Source organism: Pteropus alecto, unplaced genomic scaffold (genome assembly GCF_000325575.1).
Source record: "Pteropus alecto unplaced genomic scaffold, ASM32557v1 scaffold413, whole genome shotgun sequence".
In the NCBI taxonomy this organism is placed as follows: domain Eukaryota; kingdom Metazoa; phylum Chordata; class Mammalia; order Chiroptera; family Pteropodidae; genus Pteropus; species Pteropus alecto.
In genome coordinates, this window is record NW_006434120.1 from 945,615 (window position 1) to 966,364 (window position 20,750).

A 20,750-nucleotide genomic window follows, 5' to 3' on the forward strand; every position below is an offset into this window, starting at 1 on the left:
CAGAAACGGCTTTAGAGATAAAAAGATATAAGAGAAAGACTTGGCCTTTTCTTGGCCCTCATGAAAGCAGTGAGCAGTGGCCCAGAGAGATGAGAGAGGTCTCAAATCTGGAATGTATGAGCATAAACTCTGCAAGAAATGCCACCTAATGGGTCATGTGGGAACCTCTAGTTTAGAATTCTGTACTGGCGGTTGAGTATTTTCTCTGCCGTTTCAAATGAGAATCAGGATTTGTGGCAAATTTTTTGTGTGTTGAAAACCCAGCTTACATTGAACAGATATTACTAAGATCCACTAGTCCTGACAGACCTTTGTGACAATGCTGAACACAGTAAACTCAGGGATGCTTTCCTTTGTCTTTTTTTTTTAAATTGAAGTATGAATATAACTTAGATACAGAAAAGTGCATGAATCATAAACATATTAATGAGAACTTGCTTAATGAATTATCACAGTTAATTTGCCCATTTAAACCACCACCCAGATCAAGACATAGGACATTATCAGCAAGAAATAGTTAGTTTGATATCATTTGATATCCAGTTGAAAATCCATCCTCAGTATAATGAACAATCCATCAAAATCACATTTAATAGTTACTTCGTCATTTTCCAATTTTTTATATATCCTTCACATAGGTTCTTTTGAGAAAAAAAAATAGTGACAAAGGAAACTGAAACTTCCATCCCAAATTCACAGTTTCTCTGGGAGAAGATCCTGTCCCAATTATCCTTATCCTAGTCGATGACATAGCCATCCTACCTCTGTCCTCACCAACTCCTCTAGACAGTTACAAAGGAGAAAACACTTCTATGTTGTTTAAATGTATTTTTTAGTTTCTTTGTTACAAGTAGCCTAGATTGTATCTTAACTAAGGTACCCTCTATGTCAAAACCTTGTTTCATCTTCTACAGAGTATTGCTATCTGAAATTTGAAATTGTCTCATGTATTATGTGCTTATACAGTTGGTATGGTGCTCTGTGTTCCATGAAGGCATGGACTTTCTCGTATTGACTACTGCAATCCTGGTTCCTAGAGCTATGCCTGTCAAAATATTTGGTGAATAAATTATTTCCAAGTACAAAGGAAAAAAAATAAGTGCAGAGAGTTTTAAGTAATTTTCCCATCTTTATACATCTAGTAAATGGCAGAGTTGGATTCAAACTCAGAACCATCTAACTCTGATATTCTTGTTCATTCTAGAATACCTGAGGGTTTCTGACTTTAGTCACACATAAAAGTAACATGGGTGTGCTTGCTAATACACATTACTGAGTAGCTCAGACACTGACGCAGAAGGTCTGAAGCTGAGAGTCTAACGAGCACCCCCAGGTGATTCTAATCTGAAGCAACAGATTATTACTTGGATGAGTCTCGAAGGCATTATGTTAAGTACAAGGAGCCAGACCCAAGATACCACATACTGTGTGATTCCGTTTATATGACAATATAAAGAAGACAAAGCTATAGGGACTGATAAAGTGAAAAGACAATTAAAGCTTTGCTAAGATGTGTATAAAGTTTTGGAAAGAACTGTCATGTACATTATTTAATTTGATCATTATGATGACTGTTGAGGTAGGTAGGGTAAGGGTTTTTACCCCCAATTTACTAATGGGAAAACGAGCCTCAGAGAAGTTAAGTGAGTCAACCAAGTTACATGACCAGTAAATGCCAGCTCACAAGCCTCCCGACTCCTAACCTCAGTTCTTTCCCTGGTTCTTACACCCACTCAATGGCGTGTTTGTGTTCCATTGGCATTATTCCAGTCTGAATGTTGAAATTCAACTGACAACATCCATGTGCTGGTGTCAGCAAAACCATGCTTCTGATATTAGTGTGGTAAGACAAATTAAGAAAGAGCAAAGAAAACTTTAGGGACCTATCTGCTAGAGAGATTTTATTTAGAATGTATTTTAAATTAAGGTTGTAGGTGTTGATTGCACTAGTTAAAAGAAAGAGCTATACGATTATACTATTGGAAACTCTCCTGCCCTGGCACAGATCAGCAGTAGTTGAAGACTACAGAGTTATCACGAATCAGCTTACACTACTAAGTAACTTTTTAAACCAGTCACTTGTCTCCCCTCTCCTTCCATCTTCCTTAGTAGGATAATAAATGAGTAACAAATGGCCTAGTTTAGATTTCACTTCCCCGGCTTTTTCTTGGTTAAAATTAAGTCCTAATACTTGCTGAAATAGCTTAAAGTCAGAGGTGGAAGAGAAACAGTTATCAAGGAGACTGTTTAAGGGAGGTGGCTGATGCTTCGATAATTGTATTTTCCACAACAAGAAAACCTTGTATTGGTAAAATAAACTTATAAGTCACTGTATTGCAGTATCCAGTAGGACAGTGATGATTATTCAGATTCTTTAATCAAATAATGCTGCGGCAAGAAAAATAAACATGTTTCAAAGATTACTTAAGCCCTCCAACTGTTAAACTTGATTTTGATTTATGTTAAATAGGAGATAACCCTTTTGGGAAAAGTAGTAATAAATTTACCACCATGCACTAATGTTAAAGCTGATCTCAAGGTGATCTCACGTCATGAATGCTTAAAGTATTGTGAAGAAGACAGTCTGCCTTTTCAGGTTTTAAATATGTGTTGGTGACATTGTTTAGTGTTAATGGTCCACAATACTAAGCAAATGTTAAAGTCAACAACAACAATAACAAAAGGAGAAGGATATCCTGCTGTATTCTGGAGGGTTAGTTTCCTGGGTCTCCTTACCTCCTCACTACACAGAGATCTGGTGGAGACAGGGCCTCATACTATTAGCAGGTATTACAGCTATGGGAAGGGCACCATGTGGCACAGATCACCCACAAAATTCTCATAATTAGAGCAAAATAAACTCTAACATGTTTTTAAAACTATTTAAAAATTTTTCCAAGAAAATAAAAGCAAGAAAAAGGAGACTAAAGCAGTCGCACTAAAACACTTTAGCTCCAGTGTTAGAGTGGATGTAGCAGCACCTGGCTTTTCCAAAGTGGGCAGAGCCAGAGACCAGGCTCCACCCGCTTCTGTGGGACTTGGCAAGTTTTCTAATCCTCTCTGCGCCTCAGGTGTTTTATCTGTGGAAGGGGTAATAAGGGCAGTACTCACCTCACAAGGCTGCTGTGAGGATTGAGTGGGTTACAGTATTTATCCGTGTTTGTAACAATGGCTAGCACACAGTAAACACTATGCATTTGCTACTGTTACAGTATATATTGAAAGGTGGAACGTTAATATCATTTAAGGTTTATTTAAAATTAAAGAAGCTGTGGCGAAAACAATTTTATTTTTTAAATTAAACATTAATTTTGAAATAATTTTTGGCATACATTAAAGTCACAAAAACAGTACAAATATTTTCCTTATATCCTTAACCCAGATTACCTAAATGTTAGCATTTCATCACATTTGTTTTTCTCATTCTCATTCTCTCTCCCATAATCCTTTTTCTCAAAACACTTGAGATTAAGTTATAGACATAATAACCTTTACCTCAAAATAATTTTGAGTGTATTTCCTAAAACAAAGACATTCTCTCACATAAGCACAGTACAATCATAAAATTAGGAAGTTAACATTGATACAATACAATAATTCATTCTACAGAGTTTATTCAAATTTCATCAACTGTCACGGTGATGTCCTTAACAGCAAAAGGCAAACTTTTTTTTTTCCGGGCCAGCGCCCAGTGAGACATCACTAGTTGCATTTAATTCCATCCTCTTTATCCTGCTCGATTCAGTTCAGTTCCTCAGTCTGTCTTTGTCCTTCATGACCTTGATGTTTTTAACAGTTCAGGCCAGTTATTTTGCAGCATACCTCAAAATTTTTTTCTGATGTTTCCTAGTCATTAGATTGAAGGCACTTATTTTTGCCAGGAGAACCATAGAAGTGAGGTGTGTCCTCTGTGCTTCATATCAAGAGGAGAGATGTTTATTTGTCCCATTACTGGTGGTATTAAAATTGAACAGTTGGATGAAGAGGTACACAGGGAGAGGTCTGGAAAGGTCATGAGCACAGGAGCTTCTGTCTCCACGAAGCTGGGATGTGCCACCAGTTTGGCACATAGATGTATTCATCAACTCTGAACTTCCTGCAGAAAACAATTTTGATTGAGAATGTTAAATTTATCTAGAAGGCTAGTAAACAACTGTCCTTTATTATTTAATTAAATTTATTGGGGTATTATTGGTTTATAACATTATATAAGTTTCAGGTGTATGATTCTATAATACATCATCTGTGTATGGCATTGTGTGCTCACCACCCAAAGTCCAGTTTCCCTCCTTCGACACATATCTGACTTCCTTTACCCTCTTCATCCTCCCCTTCCTTCCCTCGGGTAACGAAGCTATTTTCTGTGTCGATGAATTTGATTGTTTTGTTTGTTCATTCATTGCTTTCTGTTTTATATCCTAAATATGAGTGAAATCATATGGTTCTTGTCCTTTTCCATTAGACTTAGTTCACTTAGCATAATACTCTCAAGAGCTATCCATGTTGTTGCAAATGGCAGTATTCCATAATTTTTTATGGCTGAGTAATATTCCATTGTAATATGTACCATATCTTCCTTATCCATTCATCCGTTGAAGGACACTTAGGTTGTTTCCATGTCTTGGCTATTGTGAATAATGCTGCGATGAACATAGGCTCCCACGTTGGGTGCATATATATTAATAAATATTATGTATTCTTGATGTATTATCCCCTATATCATTATAAAATGTCCATCTTTGTCTTTTGTACACCCACTTTACTTTAGATGCCATTTGCTCAGCGTATCATCTTTCACCTCTTTACTCTGAGACTATGTTTGTCTTTGTAGTTGAGATGCATCTCCTGAAGGCAAAATATAGTTGGGTCTTGTTTTCTAATGTATCCTGCTACTCTATGCCTTTTAATTGGTGAATTCAGTCCATTTACATTTAGGGTTATTATTGATATACCAGGTTTTCCTATAGCCATTTTATCTTTTGTTTTCTGGTGTGCTCTGTGTCTCTCCATTGTTTCTTTTCCCTTGCGTTTGTCTGCTATTTTAGTTTGGTGGCATTCTATAATTTTTTCCTCCTTTTCCTCTTTTTTATGTTACGCATCTCAGTTCTAGATTTCCGTTTAGTAGTTACCATTATGTTTATGCAAAAAAAAAGTTTCATATGTACAATAGTCCTTTTTGTTCCGATTGAATCTTATCTCCATTCCCCTTGGCAAGTATAGTTCTTCCCCCCTTTTATGTTTTTGTTATCCATTTTTTTATGCTGTGCATTCATTTTCATATTACAGAAGCTATAGTTTTTTAAAAAATGCTTTTACCCCCTTCAACTTGTGTACTATAATAGGGGTTTAATATCCTATTCTGAAATAAAGTTTCAACTTCTTACTTCTGTCTGTCTCTTAGTCATCTCATTCACAGTTTTGTATCCTTTTGTGTTTTTGTTTCAACTAGAAGAGCTCCTTTTCAACATTTCTTATAATGGAAGTATTGTCATGATAAATTCCCTCAGCTTTTGTTTGTTTGGAAAAACCTTTATTTCTCCTTCACACCTAAAGGATAAATTTGCTGGATAAGTTATTGTTGGCTAGTGATTTTTTTCTTTTACTAATTTGAATATTTGATTCCACTCTCTCTTAGCTTGTAAGGTTTTTGCTGAAAATTCCGATGATAATCTAATGGAATTTCCTTTACAAGTTACAGCCTTTCCCTCCCCCATTCCACCCCCCCACTGGATTTTCCTTTAGTTTTCTTTTCCCCGGCTGCTCTGAGAATTCTTTCTTTGTCATTATTTATTTACAGTTTTAATATAATGTGCCTTGGAAAAGGCCTTTAGGGATTGAGATAATTAGGTACTTTTTTAGCTTCCTGAATTCCATGGTCCACTTCTTTCCATAGGTTTGGGAAGTTCTCATTGATTATTCGTTTGAATAGGGTCTCGGTTCCCTACTTCTCTTCTCCTCTGGTATACTCATTATTCTTATATTGCTCTTTCTAATACATTCAGAGAGTTCTCACAGGGTTTTTTCATTTTGTGAACTCTCAATTCTCTTTCTTTTTCCATTTGAATCATTTCTAGATTTCTATCTTCAAGATCACTAATTCTTTCTTCCATCTGGTCTGCTGTATTTCCTAGGCTCTCTAATTCATTCTCCATCACATTTATTGAGTTCTTCAGCCTCAAAATTTGTTTGTTTCTTTTTTTATAGCTTTAATCTCTTTAGTAAAGTACTTCTTTTGTTTGTCGGTTTTATTCCTGAGCTCATTAAACTGCCTTTCTGAATTTTCTTGTAGCTCATTGAGTGTTTTTCAGAACTGCAGTCTTGAGTTCTGTCATTTAACTCTCAGTCTTCCATGTCTTTGAGTTTGTTTTCTGGAGACTTTTCATTTTCTTTTTAGCTACCTTTTTAACTTGGTTATTCATGGTACTTAATGGATTATTTCACTGCTTGGGGATTTGAGGTATTGAAATCTTTAAGTATTCTTTTGCTTTTAACATTTAGCAGATTAGTAAGTAGAAGTCTTTATTTTGTTTTCCAGTAGATGGTGCTATAGCACAAGTTTTTCTTTTCTGTTTCTGTACTGCTGGGACTTCTGGGATCTTGGTGAGGCAGTGTTGTTTGGGCTATGGAAAATGCTCCATATTCCCCGAGGAGGTGGGCGTCCCCTCTGTGACCAGGCGATTTTGGTCTCATGGCAACAACCCCATAGTAGAGTGTGGTGGGCAATGGGGCTCTGGACCTATGAGCTCCCAGTGCTGCCTCCTTATAACCAACCAGAAGCTGCCAGCCACATAGTACTATCTGAGGTATCCTAGCTGCCTCTAACAAGTTCCTTCATGACAGTTGGGGGTGTGGGGGAGGAAGGGTGAGGAATGAGTGGGTAAGGGAGGCAGGTTCACCCATCTGTGGCTTTCTTTTTTCTACTGGGTTTAGCCACAGTGTGTACCAGCCACTCAGGCTGCAATGTCGCTTCTGTCTCTCTGATCCGCTACAGGCTGCTAAGTGAGGGCAATCATCTGACACCTCCTTTGCTACTAGGTCAGCTAGAGCCGGGTGGGCAATGGGAATGGTGTTGGTTTGCATGACTGCAGCTTTATTTTTTCTCTGGCAAAAAAAAAAAGGCAGCTGATTAATCTCAGCTACTACACCTTTGCACAACGTCTCACCCCTGTCACTAGGCTCAGCTGCAATGTGTACCCGCCATTCAGGCTGGAATGCTGACTCTGCCCCTTTGGGACTTTCTTGACTGCCAAGTGAGGGATACAACCCGACCCGCCACTGCTGCCCCATCAGTTGGGGTCCACAGCCAGCACTGGACTGCGTCTGCACTCTCATCTCTGTCCTTCCCCCTCCTGTCTCCCCTGCTCACTTTGATATGCTCACCTTCAGATTTCTCAATGCATTGATCTCTCACACATTCGTGTGTTGAGCAGGGTATCCTTTTTTGAATTATAATTGTCCCACTTGTAACTTTAAAGGGCAGCCCAAGAGGTCATCTTACTCCACCATGATGCTGACATCACACAAACACTATCCTTCATAAGGATGTCTTCTGATTTCAAATGTAGCACTTCTAGAGAATACCAAAGCCAAATTTTGTAACGATTAATACTTCTGGACCTAACAGTGAATTTTCATCAGTCAACCTTTATCAGATAGTCCAGGGAGAATATATTGTTGTCTTAAAGAATTTTAATTATTTCTATTTGTGAGTACTGAAGAAAATGAAATTAAAGAATTTCAAGAAATAAGGAGAATACTGTTTCCAGCCAATTCATGGTGTAGCAGATCTCTGGAATCTATGATTCAAAGGCAGAAATCTAAGTAAAAATAATACCGACATGCTCCGTGGGACTGCCGCCATGCCACCATCATGGACACCAGCTGTGTGCAGCCTATCAAGCCAGCCAGAGTCATCAAGGTGCTGGGCAGGACAGGCTCAAGAACAGTACAGTGTATGCTTTACTCGTGGAATTCATGGATGACGAGCCGCTCTATCATCCACAACTTGAAAGGCCCACGCGTGAGGGCAATGTGCTCACCTTATTGGAGTCAGAGTGAGAGGCTCCAAGGCTGCACTGAATTTGAGTCTGGGTCCTGGATGTCTGGGTCCACCACTTGGCCCATGGGGCCGATCTTTGACTGTTAATAAAGCATTTATGTTGTACGTAAAAAAAATACATCGATATCGCATTCACTTGTATTACAAAGCAATAAGTACACTTAGCATTGGATGTTAAGAAGTTTTTAAAATATTCTGAATTTTAGCACGTACTTGGATGAAGCCAGTCTGAAAGTTTAGGAAGGGTCATATCCTGAGACATAGATAGGCATTCTTGGTTCTCTGCAGCAGGATGGGAGACAGGAAATACCAGAGTGGAGAATTAGACCTGCCCTCCAGGATCACAGGGGTGCAGATGGGCAAGGGTTGGTCTACCTGCCAGAATGCTATATTTGAAGCCTATGGTGACAGCTATTTAGGTACAACATAGTAGTTATGTTTATTGCCATATAACACACACACCACCCAAATAATATGTGTGCGTGTGTGCGTGTATATATATATATATATATAATCATATAGCTAACATAACATATATGTATAATCATATATATGTATATAAACTACTCTGATTCCAAAGCACTCTGTGAAATTTGTTGGCTAATAAGTAAAAGTGAGATTCAATGATTAGTAGTCACTAAGCTGAAAAATGTTATGCATACTATAAATAATTATATAGAAATATTGAACACAGACTAAATTATACAAAGTTATGAAATAGCAACAAAGATAGCAAAATAGTAGGTTAGCTTAATGGTATACACAATTTCATTTCATCTTAATGTATTTCTTTTCCGTAATATCTAATCTACCCCAGATTCATTTCTTACATTATTTAAATATTATGCTAATTTTATGAAATGCCTTAGATCTAAGTAAATAGTATATATTGGGACGACCTAAACGAATAATGCACCTAGAAAGATTGGGTAAAAGTTAGAAATGTTCTGCCAGTCTGCCATTTGCTGTCAATCTGTTCATGCTAGTGGACCACAGTAGGGCAAATAGAGAAGCCTTTTCTCCTTGTTGGCTGAACGATAGAACACAAATGTCGTAGTATAGGTGAGTTGCAGGTACTGCAGCTGCTTGCTTATGCATTCATCAAAATGCTTGCTTGTTTTATTCTGCTTTTCATTTTACTTGCTCTGTCTGTATATACTTCATATGCAATCAAATTTAATTTATATTATGAATTACTTTTCAGTCACTACCATCGCCTGTATATATAACTTTATTTTTCAGGAAATATGTTGCTTTGTTGTCTATAATATACCACTATTCATTGATAGCAATATATTTACTTTTAGCTATATGATTTTATATTTTATTTACAGAGTTGGTACACATTATTGAACATCTAGTATTTATGATTTCATAGTTCCATTTTATATGTATGAAATCAGTATACTTTATGTGTCAAATAATCCTTTTCCCTAAAATCTACTCTAAATTAACTTTCAATGCTTCTATGTAAAAGAGTACATAAAACTTTTTCAAACAAAATTGGGAGATACCATACAACCTGCAATATAGTGATTATAACAATAATGTTAACTGCCATGAATGAGTACTAAACAATTTATATCTGTTGACTCATTTAATATTTTGAATGACATCAGGATTATCCAATGCAGGGTAATTGTGTGTCACAGCAGATGGATGACACCATGTAACAAGGAGTCCAGGAACAGTCAATATTTGGGAATCCTACTAGCCAGGCTGACAGTGGCGTTGGTACACCGAAGTTGTTCTTTTTAAAATAAGCCTGCAGAACAAACCCACATATCCATAATTAATTTGAATTTACTCGTGACCCCACTAGCAAATGTATTAAATTATTATGAACATCTTTATAAAGGCAATGTCCTTGCTGAAGGCACAAGAAAGAAGGAGAGAAGGAGGCTAAATGTGCTCACTTGAGGTGTAGCTTGTCATGAGGTTTCCTGATTCGGGTAGGGAGTGGGTATTGTGTGGCAAAATGTTGGATATAATATTTCCCTTTTTTCATGGGAGAAGTGAGAGCTGTTTTGTCTATGCACCTTCCACATGGTAAATTTGTATCTTTCTCCCTGTATATACATATAGTTCCAGCTAATCTAGTGTGTAAACCTATAAACTCAATAGATCAAACTATAGTATCAAACACAGCCTAAAACAGATGTGTTTATATAAAATAAATATAGATGTATGATATTTGTATCAATATGTAACATTTAGTATTGGAATAAAGTTTAGTCCCCTTGGTATACAAAGATTAGTAAAATTTCATCCCTTTTTCAAGGATTGGTGAGCTGATTGGGGTCACAGATTAACAGGTGATATAACAATATATATGAGCAATAGGTGCAAAGTGACACACTCACAGGCTCCTAAGGGAGCCCAGATGGAGGAGCGTCCTCAGCCACATTAGCCTTTTCACAACCTCTTCAGAGATCAAAGCCAGAGGGCAGGGCGAGGGGGAGGTGGCATGAAAGACTGCCAAAGCAGTGCTTTCAGGAGATGGGACAGAAGAGGAAGCAGTTTTGTGCCCTTCAAATTAGACAGTCTAGATGCTTGCCTTTTCTACCTCTGTGTAAAATGACTCTTTCTCAGTATATTTACAAGTAAAATCACTTTGGATTTTAAGTTTATCGAAGACCAGGATCGTGTCATTCTAATGTGCACTGCACAGCAAAGCATAGAACTGTGCTGAAACAGTGCATAACAAATGATTTCTGGGGATGACAGAGATGTTTCCAGGCAGGACTATCCTCAGGCCAAATTCTGAAGTATCTATATGTTACCCCTGCCCCTAATTCCTTGCCTTTTTGTACTCATTCTCTCCCCAGTACCGGCCAGTATGCTGCCTTCCTTCTTCTCAGAGCCTCCATGCGTTGGGCCTCACCCAGGCCTGGCACCCTGGCCAAATACCCTTTCCAAATTAGCCTTCTCCTCCCCTCTCCTGCCTGTCAAACTCCCTCTCTCTCATCTAACCACCAGGAGGACAGATATATATGTGATTTAACTTACACTAATGTATAAAAGCCCAAATTGGTTTATTATACCAGCTATCGTAAAAAAATTTTAAAAAATTAATTTTTAAAAGAACTTTTAAATTCCAATAAGTAAAGGTCACTTCAGCTGAGACTGTTTTCTTTTTGTTCTCCTGCCCTCTCAAATTGTGCCCTCAGGAAACTGCTTCTTTACCGGAGTTAATTAGCATTGACCCTTGGATGCATTCGTAATGTTCAAGTGCCCCTGGAGCAAAAATAATCTCACTTCACATAAACACACTCCTATTGTGTGTGCACAGCCCCTACTGAAGACTACAAAAGACTGGAATCTGAGCTTCTGGGTCCTATCATTCCTCTCCCCTCCATCCCAGACCCCCAGTCTAAACCACCAGTATCTTGGGCATCGATGATTTCAATAGCCACCTAACTGGCTCTCTTCCCCAATTCTCACTCTTCTACCATTTTTTCTCTACCTAGCTGCCAAAGCAATTGTAATAACTTAATTCAGACCATCTTTTTCACCTGTTTAAAATCCTGAATTGGCTTCCCATTGCACATAGAATTATTTTTCTTCCTAGAGGATAAGATTTCATTATCTTACAAATAAACCTAACACAGTCAGAAACACTGAACAAGTAAAGTACCAGTGTGGAGGCCTGGTGATGAAAGGATGGAGGGATCCACTTTGTTTCCCCCATGTCCCCAGACTGGAAAGATATTTCTATTACACAGGAATAAGGTCAGCTGACATACTCAGCAATCTATTCTGTAAGACGCTCTGAGCTAAGGCATAGAAAATCTTACCAGGTGGGGTCTGTGTAGGACAAGGAACTAGGCTTAAAGGCTTTAAATGACCAGCCCTCGCCTGCTCCTCTGCCCTCCTTCCCCACCTCTCTCCTCACCTTGCTCACTGCATTCCAGCAACATGGTCTTTTTGTTCTTTGTACAGGTACAGCACAGCTTTCTTTAGAGCTTTTAGCTTTGTCATGGAATATTCTTTTACCTGGAATATGCTTCTTAGAGATTGTCCCATAATTGGTTCCCTCACATCTTTCTAATGTAGGTCAACAGTCACTTTCTAATGCAGGTCAACAGTCAACCCTCCCATTCCATCACACGGCCTTGTTTCGTTGCCTTCCCAGCACTTATCACTATCTGACAAGATCTCCTTTCATTTTCGTTTCCTCAACACATTCACTGAGTGCCCGCAGTGGGCACCATCTTATGCACTTGGGTTATACTAGGGTACAAACAGACAAGCTTCCTGCCTCACAGAGCTTACAGATCTTGTCAGTCCTGTTGTTTGCTGATTTATTGTCAGCCTCCCCCATTAGAATATAAGCTGCATGAGAGGAAGGACCTTGTTCAGCCTTGTTCACTGCTTTATTCCCAGAGCCTAAAACAGTGCCTGGCACATCATTCAAGATCAATCAATATTCGCTGATAATTAAACAAATGTTTATATTTTTATTAGGGTACATAAAACAACATTTTAATTTCCTGGTGTTGTGATAAAGTTAATTCATTCAGTCGCTACTTAATTATAAAAAATGAGGCAAATAAGAAACCTAATTATTAATTATTCAAATCATTACTGTTGGGGTGATCTAAAATCCATCATTTTCCCAGTAGCACTGAGGGGTCCTCGGCTTTTTCCGCTGACGAGGTAAAGAATTATAGATCAGTGAGATTTAGAAAAAGTAAGATTAAAGTCTTACTTTAAGACTGCCACTTCAAGAGAGAAATGGGCTGTACCAAAGATGGCTGTATCTCTGTGGAACTTAGGGTATGTGTCTTATATTGACTCTTGGATGTGTGTTTATAGGGATAGTGCTAGATAATTGGTATGTGAGGTCATTTTGATTGACATTTAGCTGTTATATAACCCTTTGCTCACTGTTCATGCAGTTACCCAGAATTCAGTCTGTTATAATTATATTCATGAACTTCTGGGCACATGCATGATTTTTATAAAGATGGTATAACAAAGCTAAGTTTACGGGAAGGTTACGGTAATACTAACTGCACAAACACTTGTGCCCAGAGCAAGTCAGCATCTATTTTATGGCTTTTCACTCCTTTGTGCCTCGAGATGTAAGGATAATTTATAACCATAAAATGGGGGTTCCAGGGAAGTCCTAAGGGAGGTCTTTGGGAGGGGCCTTCATGCCCTATTCATGTCTACCTAACTACTTAACAAAATGATCAATGATAACAATAATTAGCATTTATTGATCACTTACTATGTGTCAGTCACTGTAATAAGTGCTTTATATGTATTATCTCATGTTGTCTTTACAAATTCCATGACCATTTTCCCTTTTTAAGATGAGAAATTTGGGGCTAAAAGAAGCTGTTCACCCAAAAAACAAACCCATAGATACAGACAACAGTATGGTGGTTACCAGACGGGGAGGCGGGTAGGGGAGGACGAATTGAGTAAAGTGGGTCAAATATATGGCAGCGGTTCTCCACAGCAGGAAACTAGACTTTTGATGGTCAGCACAGAATACACAGCTATCGAATTATAATGTTATTAACCATTAACATTATATGTAATGTTATTAACCATTGTTACTTCAATAGATTTTTTTTAAAAAGTTGTTTACCATCACAAAGCCAAAAGATCGGAGAGCCAGCCTTCAAGGACAGGAAGTTCAACTCCCGAGTCCATGCTTTCAGCTTTCTCTCTGTGCTACCCCTCCACACGTCCACATTCACAGCACAAAGAATGTCTACTTTACTCAATGGCGCCCTCTACCACCCTCTGAATAAACTCATCACTCTCAGCAGGGCCTGTGGGACCGTTGGAGATCAGCCCTGTTTCTTTGCTACCCTCCTCTATTATGCTCACCTCCTACCCTGCACTGAATCACTGTGATGCCCAGACTTTGCCACGCTTCTTTCCCCTCCTTGCAATTGTATGGTTTGTTCCCTTCTTTGAAACTCCTACTCATAGCTCCTATTTCTACTTCAAGACTCAGCATTCAACTCCTTCAGATGACCTTCTTGGTTTTCTGAGCTGAGTTATGTGCCCTTACCTCATTGCTCCCTAGCACCTGGAACACGCCTCTATAATTCTCAATGGACTGTCTTCCTTCACTGTAGTACAAGGAGATGAGGCTTTGCTTTTTAAAATTTATTTATTTTAATTAGTTTCAATTATACAGTACATTGGTTAGACATCTATATAGTTCATAAAATGATCCCCCAATTGCTCTCTCCCTCCCCTGACCCTCTGCCTAACCAACATTTCAATGCTAACTGCATTTCCTATACTGTGCTTGTGACCATCCATCAGCTACTAATTTCTTTAACCCTTCACCCCATTCTCCCAGTCCCCCAAACCCCTTCCCCTCTGTTCGTCACCAAATTGTCCATTATATTCGTGAATCTGTTTTTGATTAGTTTGTTCTTTTTATTCCTTAGATTCCACATATAAGTGAATCATATAGTGTTTATCTTTCTCTGTCTGACTTAAATAGATTCTAGGTCCATCAAAGCAATATCTTTTTCCATCCCCTTCCTTTTAGTCTATGTGTGTCTTTTAATGTGAAGTGAATCTCTTGTAGGCAGCATGCAGGAGTCCTGTTTTCTTATCCATTCAGCTTCTCTATCTTTTAGTTGGAGCACTTAATTCTTTTCCATTTGAGGTACTTATTGATAGAAATGTAGTTGTTACCATTCTTTATTCCTGTTTTGATACATGTTTTTTCTTCTTAAAAAAAGGTCTTCCAACATTTCCTGTAATACTGGGTTGGTGGTGATAAATTCCTTTAGCTTATTTTTGTCTGTGAAGCTCTTTATCTGTCTTTCGACTCTAAATGATAGCTTGCTGGATAAAGTATTCTTGGTTTGAGATACTGGGTTTTCACTATGTCGAATATTTTTTGCCAAGCCTTTCTGTCCTGCATAGTTTCTTTTGAGAAATCAGCTGCCAGTCTTATGGGTGTTCCCTTGTAGGTAACTATCTGCTTTTCTCCTGCTGCTTTTAAGATTCTTTCTTTGTATTTAACTTTTGGCATTTTAATTATGATGTGTCTTGGTGTGGGCCTTTTGGATCTCTGATTTTGGGGACTCTCTGAGCATCCTGAGGTTTTATGTCCATTTCCTTAACCAACTTAGGGAAGTTTTCCATCATTATTTCTTCAAACAGCTGTTCAACATCTTGATTTTCTTCTGTTATTTAGAGCCTTAATAGTGTCCCATTTATATAGTCTTGGCATCTTATCTCTTGCCATTATGATTGCATGTCCTTGGCTTTCTCATCCTCTAGACAGGGCATTTGATCCTTTTCTTTTTCACTTTGTTTATCCCCTTGTTTATTCCATTTAATATACTTCTCATCTCAGATAATGTGTTCTTCATTTCTGACTGGTTCCAAAGTTATCACTGAATTTCTCTCATATGTTTTCTGCTTCTTTGTCTTTCCATTTTGCCTGCCTTTCTGTGTCTGTTTCTATATACTAAGCAAAGCTCCTAAGTCTCCCAGTCTTATTAGTGTGGATTTGTGAAGTAGGTGTCCAGTGGCACAGTCCTGAGAGGGGTTCAGCTACAGGCCAAATTTAGCCCCAGCCTATGCCCCTCAGGGCCACCTATTAGGATTCAACAAGCAATCCACAGATGCTGTGCTTATACATCTATAAAGCCACACCAGAAACCGAGGCCAGCTGCCTTCAGTGTGAAAGGAGCACCTGACTCGCTGAGGATATACTTGGATGTGGCTTGGGTGGGGCTGTGAGTTAGGGGAGGCAGGGTTTCAGGGCATCCTCTGGGTGGAGCGACCTCTGTTATCCAGTTTGATGACGTCTCAGCTATGGCGGTGCTGTGTCCGTGCACTGGGAGGAGGGAGGACTCAACGAGGAACAATGGATATCACCCGTACTTCTGTACAGAGTGAGTCTCGCATAGGCCCTCACTCCGACAATGTCTCCCTATAAGTCCCTGGTGTCCCCCTGTGAGCAGTCAAATCTGCACTGGTGCTCAGAGTGAGCAGGTCTGACACTGGGAAAGTCTGCTTATGGACACGGCCTCTTTAAGAGGCATCTGCCACTGCCACAGCCTCCGTCTCACTCAGCTGCTCGAGGCTGGACAGCCCCATGTCCTTGCCCCGTCCTACCTTCTTCCATTGCAGGAGGATTTCTTGGATTTCTCCCTAGTTGTATGGCTTGTTCATCTAGATCCCAGGCCATTTTTCCTTGCTCTTTGCTCCTTGTTTTTGTCACAACTTTGATTTGGTCGCCAGAAGGATGAACAGAGCCTCTATCATCTATGCCATTTTTTTTCCTCTCTGAGGCTTTGCTTTCATCTCCACATTTCCAGTGCTTAGCACAAAGCTTGGACTAGAAATGCTAAATGATGGATCTTCATTTGAGGATGAGCTGAATGCCACATTTTAGCATTTCACACTTGGTGGGGAAAAATCCTATTATAAAGAGAGTTTAGAATGTAACATGTAGAATCGTCACTGGCGCAATCACATGGAGCATATAAATGGTGGCTGTGAAGCAGAGATATTGGGTGTGGTGCGGTGGCAGTAGGGGTGGTGCTTGGAGCATCAGTTGGTAGAACCATACCTTTCCCCCCATCCTCATTCCAGAAGACTTATTCTACTCATCCAGCTGGAAGAAGAGAAGCTGGGATTTTTCCTTCAAGCATCTGACTCCAGACCTTATGCTCATCTCTAAGCTATGTTGCCTCAAATTTACAGGGCCTTCCAAAGAATGAATGCATCCTTTATCTGTGTATTTTTTTAGTGGTTTATCCAGAACAATCAGTTTTCTTAAACCACCTTTTAAATGTTTATAAATGGCTGTGTTTAGTGACACTTATAGAAAAATTAAATAATTTACCCAAGTTTACACAACTATTAATAGAGCAATTTGCCTCTAGACCCTGTTCTCTTAACCACTAGAATATCTTGTCTTAAAAACAATTCAGCCATTCAATTATTTATTCTACAATTACTTGTTGAGCTCCATGATGTGCCAGCAACTGTTCCCAACCAGCAATGTTCGGTAGAACTTTCAGTGATCTGTATCTGTCCTGCCCAATATGGTAGCTACTAGCCACATGTGGCTATTGAGCACTTGAAATATGGCTAGAACAAGAAGCACTGGATTTTAGATTTATTTTATTGTAATTAAGTTAAGTAGCCACATGTAGCTACGGGCTGCCAAAGTGGAAAGTATAATTCTCGACATTAGGGAAACATAAGTTAAAAACAAAGCTCCTTGCTCTTATGGAGTTTACATGCGAGAGTGAAGGTAGAGGTGAGAGGAAGAGACCGACAGTAATGAGAAGCATAATAAATAAGTAAATTATATAAGGAGGGGCTGGGTTGCATTTTAAAATAGGGTGGTCAGACCAATCTTAGAACTTTAGGATCCTTTGGTTATGATAATTCAGTCCGATCCAGTTTCGACTCCACTTCCTCTCCTCCCTTTCCTCTTGAGAGTTCAGCTCCTTGAGGATGGGGCAGGAAGGGGCTAAGAAAGAAAGGCTTCCCTTTTGAACTGGCCTTGCTCTGGGTCCATCTGATGCTGGTGGTTTCTGCCAGGGTAAGGGCTCCTCAGAGACGGTGGTGTGGGGTTTTCTAGGGGATAGTGTACCAGTTCACCCCAGCCCCCTCCATGAAGGAGTACCCCCTCATATGAGGTCAGCTGTGTTTCTCTTCTGTCATTAGCCCACCCCAACACCCTCTTTGGGGAGGGTATACCCCCTCCTTTGCTTCCCTGGGAAGCTCCAGGGCTCCTCCCCTTCCTGTGGTCTGGCTGTTCTTCCCCAGGCCACTATCCCAGGTGGCCAAATCTCCCCACCTTCAGAAATCTCTGTGTGAGAAATAGGCACTAATCCTCATGTCTACGTGACCCCTATACTCCAGCCATCCCAAGATACACACTATACTCTCTTCCTCATGCTCATCTCTCCCTGGACTGTAACTGCACCATGGAGCATGCTGGCTTGGAAAGAGAGCTATTCTCTTTGATATTTGGTAATGCAAGCCCTGTACTCTCTCCGCCCCACTATAGTCTCTGCCTGTGACTAGTGACAAATATCTCTTCCCACCCACCTAATCAATTCCTCTCCCAGTACCAGCTGTGGTAGCAAAGCCTGGGCAAGGAGGGTCAGGCTGATGGATGGATGATGAAACTGTGGGTTCCTCTTGGTTAACTTGACAAGGTGTTATTAACACAGTCGTAGTGGCTCTCTCAAGAATGCATGGTGCTTAGCATCTCTTCCCCTAAGCTTTCAGCCTTAGCACCAGTTTGGGACAAGAGAAATCCTACTCAGCATTCTTAAACTTTTTGGTGTTAAATCACAAGTATAATTTTTAACTATTTATTAAATAATCAATATATACAGTCTCCTTGGGGGGAATATAAAGACCTCTTTTGGCTGTCCTGTTTGATTCATAGAAGGAGATTCTCTATAAGAGGACAGTGTTACACTTCAAATGAACCACTCACCACAGAGACCAAAATACATGAGAGAAGAAGACAGATCTAAGAACTGTAGGGTTGAGACAGCCTAGCATGATGATCGCCATGATGACGATGGCCTGCTCTGGTTAATAGTGACCAGACTAGGAACTATTCCTCCAGATTCAATGGTGAAGATATATATTTAGTCCCTGAGCTGATGGCAGCACTTCTTTGGCAGTTCAAGCTGAATTTAAGTGCTTCTTGCTTCTGAAAACTTGAAGGGATATTTCTGATTGCTGTCAGATATAAAGATGAGAAATGAAAAAAGAACCTGAAGGATAAAATTTATTCATATGATACTTTTGATATGTTTGCATTTCTAATATAATAGAACCAATTTTAAGTAGATTTTATAGCTTCTAATAATCATAATAGAAAAAAGGCAAAGAGAACTGGCCTTTACAGCTTTTGTTTATAGTTTTATTTATAAAATGCTTGTCATGCTTACTTTGCATTATTAATTTGGTAAGTGTGAAAGATGTGCAAGTGTGCTAATACTTTTCAGTTGTTTTACTATGAGATAGATTATTGTTCATTCTATTTCTCAAGCCACATTTTAGTACCAATTTCAAAACCAGTTTTGGTATCGCATCAAAAGGAAGGCATCATCAATGAATGTGCATGTGGCTCTAAGAGTTAGTAACTGAATATTTCCTGTATTTAAAGCAAATTAACCTTTAGAAAAGTATCCATTGTAGATAGGTCCACATGTGAGAAATCGCACGCGTGTGCGCGCGCGCGCGCGCACACACACACACACACACACACACACACACAGTTTGAAGAACCATATACATTTGCAACTTTAATACTGGTAAATTCTACAACAGTGATGCAATCCAACAGGTTTATCCAATGATTCATTTCAACATATAGTACCTAAAACCCACCACGGACAAGGCCCAGGGCCAGGCAAGAATTAAGCCACAGCTCCTGTATCTCAACAGGGGACACAGAGCAGATTCTGGACTAGGCCCTGAAAGCTCAGCAAGTGGCTCCTCCCCAATTCAGGTCTCCTCTCCCAGCAGTCCCAGCCTTATGCTCCAGGGAGCCAGACGGCCACATTTCCCAAATGCGCTGCCCTGATGCATTCCTCCAAGCCTTTGCGCCATTTCCTTGGACAGGAACTCTTGCTCGGTCTGTCTGGAGTGGGCATGAGTCATGTTTTCTGGCTGCTTAGCATTGTTTGAAACCCTTGCCTATGTTCAGAGAACTTCCTAACAATGAATCCTGTCTCTCCAAAACAGAAGTCAGAAATCCCAGCCCCCTTTGCAGATCAGGGTATGGGCAAGTGACTCAGGCATCAACCATCAGCTTTGTCTACATGAGATATCAATTTGGAAATGAGCAATATAAAGCAGTAGGCATGACATGGAAGTGGCTTATAAGGCAGAGGTGGTAGGAAAGTTAGCCAGTTTTGGAAGAGCAGGAGCTACAAGACTGAAGCTCTGGCATGAAAAGGCAGCAGTACCAACTCACAGCCTAAGCAGCTTCCACAGTTGACCTGGGCCTGGGGACTTGTTTCAAGAAGTTCTTCAGGGTGCCTCATTTCCCCATTCAGCAATCAAGAGCTTACCCATTGTCTTTTTAATCAACTCCTTTTGTGCTCCAGAGTTAGCCTCCACTGATTGCAACTAAGAGCCCTGAGTCATGCTCAACAGACTTTCATTCTCTTAAAAAAGGGTCATTTGCCTTTCAAAACCCACCCTGATATGGGGGTCTCCTGGGGACTCCTCCGAAACCCTCTTTTCTATCCTTTCCTCACACCCTTCCCTGGGATGCCACACTACCCATGGCCCTCTTGCCACATGCCCTCCCCAAATTACATTTATTTGTTTCTTCCTTCTCTACTTGGACTGAGGTTTCTTTGAGGCTAGCCATTGTCTCTTTCATTTCTGTATTTCTAGCACTTAGTTTGGGTTGACAGAGCCTAGCATGTGATCGGTATTAAATGAAAGTTTGTAATTGATATGAATCAGTGATCTGATTGGCTTAGGAGAACCAGGGATCAGGAAAAGGCATGTAAGGTGGCCATGGCTAAATAAGTCTTGGTCAATAGTAGGGATTTAGACAGGCAGGATTGGTTGGGATCATCCGATCTATATTGACATGTAATCTGCCTTTTAAAAATGATTATATCCCTAAGCACTTCCCCATATCCTTAATTCGCCGTAGGGGACATTCGTGATTATGCAACAGAACTCTGCTTCCCTA

The 20,750-nt window shown here is 39.7% G+C and overlaps 1 protein-coding gene and 1 pseudogene across 1 annotated transcript in view; both read left to right on the top strand.

Annotated features, from left to right (window-relative positions):
- LOC102892500 overlaps window positions 1–8,079 on the top strand; it is an 8,401-nt pseudogene extending 322 nt beyond the window's left edge.
- The window catches only part of SLC25A15 (solute carrier family 25 member 15), a 43,747-nt gene that overhangs the window by 363 nt on the left and 22,634 nt on the right, over window positions 1–20,750 (top strand). The gene's annotated exons all lie outside the window — the stretch shown is intronic.